Source organism: Euprymna scolopes, chromosome 6 (assembly GCF_053919585.1).
Source record: "Euprymna scolopes isolate OS-2025 chromosome 6, ASM5391958v1, whole genome shotgun sequence".
In the NCBI taxonomy this organism is placed as follows: domain Eukaryota; kingdom Metazoa; phylum Mollusca; class Cephalopoda; order Sepiida; family Sepiolidae; genus Euprymna; species Euprymna scolopes.
In genome coordinates, this window is record NC_136487.1 from 24639410 (window position 1) to 24648975 (window position 9566).

The window sequence follows — 9566 nt, forward strand, 5'->3', positions numbered from 1 at the left end:
TGCTTCAGACTAAATATGCAACACAATATTAGCTACTTGTATTTTCTCTACCGCTCTCCCTCAAACCAAGACTGTACCCTAATAAACAAAGTCTCAGACAGCATGGATATAGCACTCTCCCTCGATACTAGCACACAAATACATGTATTTGGTGACTTCAATGTCCACCACAGTAACTGGCTAGGATTCTCAAATCACACAGACGTAGCTGGTAGCGCAACACATAGCTTCTCTATATCTCATTCCCTATCTCAGTTGGTTACATTTCCGACACGTTTCCCAGACCAGCACTATCAACATGCCTCACTTCTAGATCTCTTTCTGACAACGGTTCCCAATGACTGTACAACAAATGCCCACAGCCCACTCGGGAATGTTGATCACGCTGTGATAATGGTAGAAATCAGCCTAAATTCTCGCCCTAAAACTGAAGACCCACTACTCAAAACAACGAGGTATTACAAAAAGGCTGATTGGGAAGCCATCAGGGAGCTCATCAGAGATGCCCCATGGCAAAATATCTTTACTCTTCCAGCGGAACAGTGTGCAAATGAGACAACTGAATGGTTCAAAACTGCTATTGAAGCACATGTTCCCGCATGGAAATACTATAGCAAGCCCCACTCCCCCCAATGGTTTACTTCTGCTTGTGCAGCTGCCATTTGTCAAAGGCAGCATGTGTTCCGCAGATTCAACCGACATAAGTCCAGCTCAAATAAACAGAAGTTTATAGAAGCTAGAAATAATTGTAAGAGAGTGATAGACACAGCTAAGACAGATTACTCTGAAACCACCAGAAAGCGCATCGAAGCACAGAAATTAGGAACCCGGGATTTTTGGAAAATCTACAACAGCGTAGTTAATAATGGACAGTCAATTATTCCCCCACTAACAAACAATCATGAGGTTGCTTGCACGGCAACTGACAAGGCTAATCTGCTTGCCAGTCGGTTTGCCTCAAACTCCACACTGAACTCGGTACACCACTCACTCCCTGATTTTCCTCTGCGAACAGACACCACACTTGACGATTTGAAAATCACCCCTTCTTAGGTACATGCTATTATAAAAAACCTAGACACCTCAAAAGCATGTGGACCAGATCTCATCCCGGCTGTGCTATTAAAAAAATGCTCTGCCGAGGTTGCTCCAGTTCTGTCCAAACTTTACATAAATAAATGCCTTAATGAATCTTGTTTTCCCGACTGCTGGAAAACCGCCTCTGTGGTACCAGTCTTCAAGAATTCTGGTGAAAGAACTGACCCACTAAATTATCGCTCCATTAGCCTCCTCCCGCTTTTCGCCAAAATATTTGAGTTCTTAGTTAATCAGGCCCTAGTCCAGCACCTAACAGCTGCTAAACTCCTGACTGACAAACAATATGGATTCAGGCAAGCCCGTTCAACAGCAGATATCTTAACTGTAGCTTCTGAACATATATACCGTTCATTGGATAAAACAGGGGAGGGTAGAGCGGTGGCCCTTGATATATCTAAGGCTTTTGACAGGGTATGGCACGATGATCTTCTAAGGAAAATTAGATCATATGGAATCACTGGAAGAATTCATAACGTAATTAAATCCTTCTTAAGTAATAGAAAAATCAAAGTTGTCCTCGACGGACATACATCCAAACAATATGACATAAATGCGGGAGTACCTCAGGGGTCTATCCTTGGACCTCTATTATTCCTGATATTCATAAACGACCTCCCTGATAAAATTGTTTCGGAGATGGGTATATTTGCCGATGACACCACTCTCTATAACAGATATGAGAGGAAAACAAATGAACACATATCCAAGAAAATGGCAGAAACACTAGAGGATGACCTCCAATCCGTAGTGGAATGGGGACAAAAATGGTTGGTCACATTCAATGCTGCTAAGACTAAGCTTGTTTCCTTCAATAACTACAAGAAACCTTCTCTACCACCAATAGCAATGGCCAAGAACACATTGCCTGAAAGTACTTCTTTTAAACTCCTCGGCCTAACGTTTACAGGGAATATGAACTGGAATAGATACATTGAGAGCATTGCCAAGGCTGCTGCAAGGAAGGTTGGCTCCCTCTACCGTGCTAGAAAACTACTTACGCCTGCCAGTATCCTATACCTCTATAAGGCAACCATTCGCCCATGTATGGAGTACTGTTGTCACATCTGGGCTGGTGCATCTGCTGCTAGCCTCTCGCTCCTGGACAGGGTTCAAAAAAGAGTCGCCAACCTGATAGGTCCTGAACTGTCATCTAGGCTTCAACCTCTGTCCCATCGACGAGATTTGCATCCCTCTGCCTGTTCTACAAATACTTTAATGGTGAATGCTCTGACGAACTGCAGGCACTTGTACCTCCCCGACGTAACTACCCCCGACAAACCCGACAAGCTACTAAGTCTCATCCCTTTACAGTGGAGATCCCTAGGTGCAAGAAAGCCTTTTACTCCAATAGTTTCTTCCCCAGAATTGCGGGTCTTTGGAACTCCCTTCCGGGATTCTGCTTTCCCAACTGCAATGATATGCAGAAGTTCAAGTGTAATGTTAACAAGCATCTTTCTACTCTTCTCCCTTCATAATGACCCCGCTAATTAATTCCCTAATAGTAGCCCCCTGCTTCAAAGTTGCACTGTGCCTTGTTTGGGGTGAAAATTGAATAAAAAAAAAAATATATATATATATATAGAAGACAGTTCTTGCAGAATTTTCAATTCATATTATGTATTTTCAATTAAGTTTTCGTTATAATACCTTTACTTTGTATATTATTTTAAAGAGCGTTTTTCGCTCTATTTAATCGTTTGAATTACACTCATTTTAAAACAATTCTGTCTTCTTTTCAGAACACTGAAAATAAGATGAAAAAAAACAAAAACAAATTCAAAAAATTTTCTTATTTTAATTTAAGCTAGGCCGAAAAGTTGCTAAAACAGCTCGCGATATCAACCAAGCGTTTGGCCCAGAAATCACTACTGAACGCACAACACAATGGTGGCTTAAGAAATTTCATAGCGGTGACAAGAGTTTTGAAGATGATGAGCAGAGTGGTCGGCCATCGGATGTTGACAACGATCAATTAAGAGCTTTAGACAAAGCCAATCCACATACAACTGATCAAGAACTTGCTTCTGAATTACACGTAACGTATACGATGATTTCCAACCATTGAAGAGAGATTGGAAAGACAAAAAATTTTATAAATAGGTTCCTCATAAATTAAATGACAACCAAAAAAAAACGCCGTTATGAAGTGTCATATTCCCTTTTTTATGCAACAAGAACGACCCGTTTTTCGATCGGGTTGTGACTTGTGATGAAAAGGGGGTTATTTATGACAACCAGCGACGTTCAGCTCAGTGGTTAGACACCGACAAAGCTCCACAACACTTCCCAAAGCCAGAGTTGCGCCAAAAGAAAGTCATGTTGACTGTTTGGTGGTCTGCGACTGGTCACATTCATTAAAGTTTTTTTAATACAGGCGGTGAAGTACTGTCAAAAAATGGATGAAACGCATCAGAAACTTCGACAACAACACCCAACATTAGTCAACAGAAAATGCCCAATTCTCCTCCACGACAATTTACGACCGCACGTTGCTAAACCAAGCCTGCAGAAGTTGAACGAATTAGGCTATGAAGCTCTGCCTCATCCGCCATACTCTCCAGACCTCTCACCTACCGACTAACACTTTTTCAAACATTTTGATAACTTTCTGCTTGAGAAATACTTCAAAAGCCTAAGCGATATCAAAAACGCCTTCAGCGACTTTATCGCCATCAGAACGCAAGATTTTGTTTGAGCCGAGATATGTTCATATGAATTTAAAAGTTAAAAACTGCAAGAACGTTCTTGTCAACTTTATATATATATATAGATAAATACATGTGCATGTGCTTGAACTTTTTCATCCTAAAAGCTACGCAAGTATGCACAATGAAAAAAATATGCATAACTAGAATTGAGCGTAATAAATGAATAAATGAACCATCCAATAAGAAACCATAAAATCAATAATTATTTAATGAGCGTCCGTTTTTCAAATAAATATTGCAAATGAGTTAACCTTAATGAATCCATAATTAAGTATATTAAGACACTCTGTTTAATAATTTTTAAATAGAAAAAGTAGGCTTTTAATATCAATATCAGTTTAAAACAGCCTATCCTGCCTTGACAGAGTACAAAATAGACTTCGTGGCTTAGTGGGGGATGCCCTTTTCTCTTCCCTGCAACCTCTCTCCCACAGAAGAGACGTTGCGAGCCTTTCTTTGTTTTACCGTTATTTCCATGGCAAGTGCTCGTCTGAGCTCCAATCTCTGGTCCCCCTCGCCAGTCTTTCACGATAAACACCGGTCTAGCTGAAGCCACTGTGAAAAATTTTCGCCACTCTCTATCTGTGCCTAAATCAAAACGTAGATTCCATGAACAAAGCTTCTTTCTTAGAACAGCACGCCAGGGGAACTCTCTTCTGTCTGCCTGTTTCCCACCTGACTACAACTTGGATGTCTTCAAATCCAACGTAAACAAATTCCTGATGAACCGCCCCCCTTAAGTAGACACTTTATGAAATTTCAACACTAACGTACAATGTACTGTACATGCAATAACCCTTATCCCTGAGTGGCTTCCGGGCCTTGATAAGTGGTGATCTCCTTGTAAAAAAAAGAGAAGAAACGCAACTGTAAAAGTGCATAGATAATGAAACTTTTTTGCTTTGTTTTTAATTGTCTTTTTTTTATTATTATTCTTAATATTGTATATTTATTTTTTAATTTTTTTGCGGTGTTTTTATGCACTTGCAATGGATGCGGGCATAAATAAGTTTTAATGCATTTTCTTCACAAGAACAAAGTAATTTTCTCACTTTTTTTTTTAATTCATTTTGCTTTCACCTTGGTTAGATTTTTTTAAAACTTTGTTAATATTTCTAACTTTTTCTGCAAGAATCAAAAATGTTATATTTTGATTTTTTTTTCTTTTCAGTTTTTTCTTTCTTACTGAGTACATAGTTCCTCTTTTTCATTCTTGTCATATTTCTAACATTTCACATCCATTTTATTTTTCTGTACTTTTCGCCAGTTTCTTCTTCTTTTTTTTGTTCGTTTACATTCCTCCTCCTCCTCCTCCTCCTCCTCCTTCTTCTTCTTCTTCTTCTCGTTTTCTTTCTTATTTCGTGTATATTTCTTTTTCTTGTTCATCTTCGTCTTCTTCTTTTCGTTGTCTGTTTTCTTTCTTCTCATTTTTCGTCTTCCTTTTTTACTTGGTATATATTTCTTTTTCTTCTTCTTCTTCTTCTTCTTCTTCTTCTTCTTCTTCTTCTTCTTCTTCTTCTTCTTCTTCTTCTTCTCTAGATATAAGCACCATAATTATGCTTCATCCTTCTCTCTTTTCTCATCTATTCCTCCTTTTTACAACGAAGACACCTCATTTTCTTTCCACTGCTCTTTCACTTTCAACCACTTACTACTTACCAAAACAACCCCGAATCTTTCTACCCCGACCCCGCCTCTGTGACTGCAATAAAAATAATTTAACAATCCAGAAAGATCTTCCTAAGATAAATAATAAATCAACTGACATGGAATCGAAATGGACAAAGAAATTGTATAATAACAATCTTTTGATTGAAGCCAAACAAAATGAAACGATGAAGGGGGGAATTTATGCGTTGAATACCAGAACGAGGCCAGCAAATTCTACAATAAACAAACTGAACGAGAAAATGGCCAGCATTTACTCCTCTCCCCTCGTCTCCTAACAGGAGAAGGGCAAGACCGTTCGTTTTAAGTACTTTTCTTTGCAAGAGTTCTTTATATTGGTCATCTGTTATGTTTCCCTTTCTGGTGATTGCCTTAAAAAAATAAAAAATAAAGAATAAAAAAAAAACAACAAAGAAAAGCATCAACCAAACAAAAAACTGAATTAAAATTAAAACGTTTTTGAATATTTTAGCTGAGGATGGATTATTTATAATAATAAGAATAATCCAGAGAAGAGTAGATGTTATTCGGATTCTTCGGACTACTGTTCTCATCTTGAGCGTCATTTTCACAATGTTTTGGTCGATGTAATCTCCGACCTGCTTCAAGTGTAGTTTGTCGAACTCTTGACTCTTTCTGACGCAGTCGAACAAAACCCTTTATTGAACCCAAAGGGGCAGCATGCTCTCGTTCCGTCAGCCATGACTGGGTAGAAGTTCTAAGTAATTCACAATTGTATTTTAAGTGTCGCCTGTATTGAGGATTGAGAATTGAACCTTGAATCTCCAGAAGAGTGTAACTTTACAACTCAATTTTTGCCAAGTACTTTATGTAAATAATATGAATTAAAACAGTCATAATTTACATTGCATACAGATAAAAATGTCGGCGTAAAGAAAACAACACTACAGCTTTATTTTAAAACTTTTGTTGAAAAAAATAAAATCAGGTAACTTGATTATGTAGTAGAGCTGGCGCCTATTCAATATAGCCGCCTTCAGCCTCAATCACAACCTCGTTATGGGTCTGGAACTGGGAGCATGCCTTTTCCACAAACCTCGGCAGGAGCTCGGTGAATACTTGGCAGATGGCGGCGATCAGGTTGGCATTAGTGTTGTGGGAGGTCATGTTAGCGATGTTCCCGAAGTATGATCAAACGAAGTAGTCCAGCGGGTTCAGGTGAGGGGAGGAAGGCAGCCAGTGAGGGAAGAGTACAATATCGTAGAACTCTTTCTAAAGTCAAGCCTGGGTCTCTTAGGACTTTTGGGCTGGTGTTGAATCCTGCTGCCATACTCAGGGGGTGCCAGCGGCCACTGGATTGCACCAGGGGATCATCACACTCTTTAGCACATCCAAATACACTTCGGTGTTGACTTTCAAGCTGATGAAAATATGTGGCCCTCACTTGAAACCACACCAAAACCATAACCATGGCCGGAAACTTTGTTTCCATCACCTTGGGCACCTCCCTGTTATTTGTGGTAATTCACTGATGCATTTTAAGGGTACTGGACATGCTCCTGTTGGCATAACTTGGATAGGTAGAGAGCATGAGTTATACAGTGTCGCATCTCCGATCTCGTTTGTTGAACATTGTGTCACTTTCAAACATGATAGAAGGTTCCTATTGCTCTTGAAATTTGTACACAACTGGCCAACTAGCAGATGGTCTGCAATGAAAAAAAGAAAACCAGTCTTCATCAAACGGAAATGGAATCATGTCTTTTCTAGGGCAACAATTTTATCATTCCACTCTGTATTTTTAGTGTAAATCCATTCTAATTTAAAAAAACTAATAGTTTTCATTTAAATTACCTCTTTGAGAATGTTTATTAACATCATATTTTAAGAAAGGCTTTTGTATTTTTTATTATTAAATACCTTAAAGTAATTGCTGTTAATCTCGACCAAACTATTATATATATATATAGGAAAGTAGGACAATAAAATTATAAGTGAATAATTAATATAATAAATAAATTCTAATAAAACAAATTAATCTGCAAGCCATTCATTCAATATTGAAAATTTGAAGTATAAAAACTATGCTGAAATGATTGGATTTGGCATTAAATAACCCAAAAAAGATTGATATGCCATAAATCAAAACAACCGCATCAAATTGTATTTGTATTATTTGAACTACCATTCTTATTTTCGTTGTTATTTTCACAACGTTTCGACCGATGTAACCTCTGATCTTTTTTTATGAGTATCTTTTTGAACTTGGGAATCTTTATGCCAAACTATGCATTTACTACTATTTGGGAGCTTGTCTTACAGAGGACTGTGGGGAACTGAGCAGCAAGATGTTTGTTAACTTACATTTAAACTTCTGCAGGTTAGAGCAATTAAGGAAGGAGAAAACGGGGAAGGAATTCCAAAGTCTAGCAGTCTGAGGAAAGAAACTATTAAAGTAGAAGACTTTCTGGCATCTAGAGACCTCAACAGTGAAGGGATGAGATTTTGCTCCTCGTTGGGTTAGTCAGGATTATGTACGTCAAGGATGTGCAAATACCGAATTCATCGCAGCACATTTCATTAAAATACTTGTAGAACAGACACAGGAATGCTACATTACGGTGATGAGACAGAGGTTGGCGCTTGGTCGATAGTGCTCAAGCTAATATATTTGAAACTCTTTTTTGAACCCTGTGTAAGAGTGAAAGACTAATGGTAGATGCACCAGCCAGATATGACAACAATACTCCTTATGTGAGCGAATTGGGGCTTAAGATACTTTCTGGTGTGAGTAATTTTCTAGCACGATAGAAGGAGCCCACCTTCTTTGCAGAACGTTTGGTAATGTCCTTGATGCTTTGTTCCTATTCATGTTGCCTGTGAATATTCAGCCAAAGAGTTTGAAGGATGGGCTCTCAGGTAGGATGTTATTTATTATGGCAATCGGTGGTTGAGAAGGTGTTTTGTAGTTGTTAAAGCAAAAGAGATTAGTTTTATTAGCATTAAACGTTACCATCCACTTATGGCCCCATTCCACTACCAACTGAAGGTCGTTTTCCAAGGTTTCTCTTAGAGATGTGTACATTCATTTTTCCATCATGTCTTTTATAGAGTGTTGTGTTATCAACAAATATGCTCATATCAGACACAATTATATCAGGGAGGTCATTTATGAATATAATAAAAGTCCAACGATCAACCCCTAAGACACACCTTCTTTAATACCATGCTGTTTAGATGTAGAGCCTTTGAGAACAACTTGGATTTTTCTCTTGTCTTGGAATGATCTGATTATGAGTATTCGTCCAGAAAAACCATATCGTTTAATTTCCATGAGGAACCCTTCATGCCAGACCTTGTCAGTATGTGATTTAAATTTATTAAATGGATAAAAGGCATAATAAAAATGACCCATTTTGAAGAATTATATTTATCAATCAGGGCATCCGGCATTGTCCAGCGTTTTCTAGTTAGAAACTATGCTTAAATATATTTTAATTTATTCTCTGTTGATTATGACACTGTACCTAATATATCGAACTGATTTTAAAGGTTAAAAAAATGTGATTTGGGTACCATCAACTAGAATCAAAACCAAAATATTTCCAGCGTTATTTGCCATCATTTAAGCTAAGATGACATGCATATCAAAACTTTACAAATGTATAGACTTAAATGCATAAATGTATATTTGCACATGTGTAAACGACTTGTGTAAGCCGACTTATGCTTGGCAAGTTCCAATTTTTCAATTTTAACTATTTAGCAGCTATTTTTACCAGATAAAAACGAAATCGAATTTGTTCCACTGGTCCGAATCCCCTATATATATATCAAATTTTAAGTCTGTAGACCAAAAATTGACAGAGTAGTTTGGTAGAAACTGTTCCACACACACACAGCTAAGGTCACTTTTATATATAGATTATTCAAATTTTAAATCTTTGCAGATAAATACTTCTGATAGCAAAAGCGACTGATATAGTAATATTATAGCACAGCCGTATTTAGTAATGCATGAAAACCCCAAAATAGCGATTTGAAGCAAGTTTTAATTATATTTAAAATATGGATAAACCCAGGAAGACTAATTAAATGGCAGGGAGAATAATGAAAGTACAAACAAAAAAG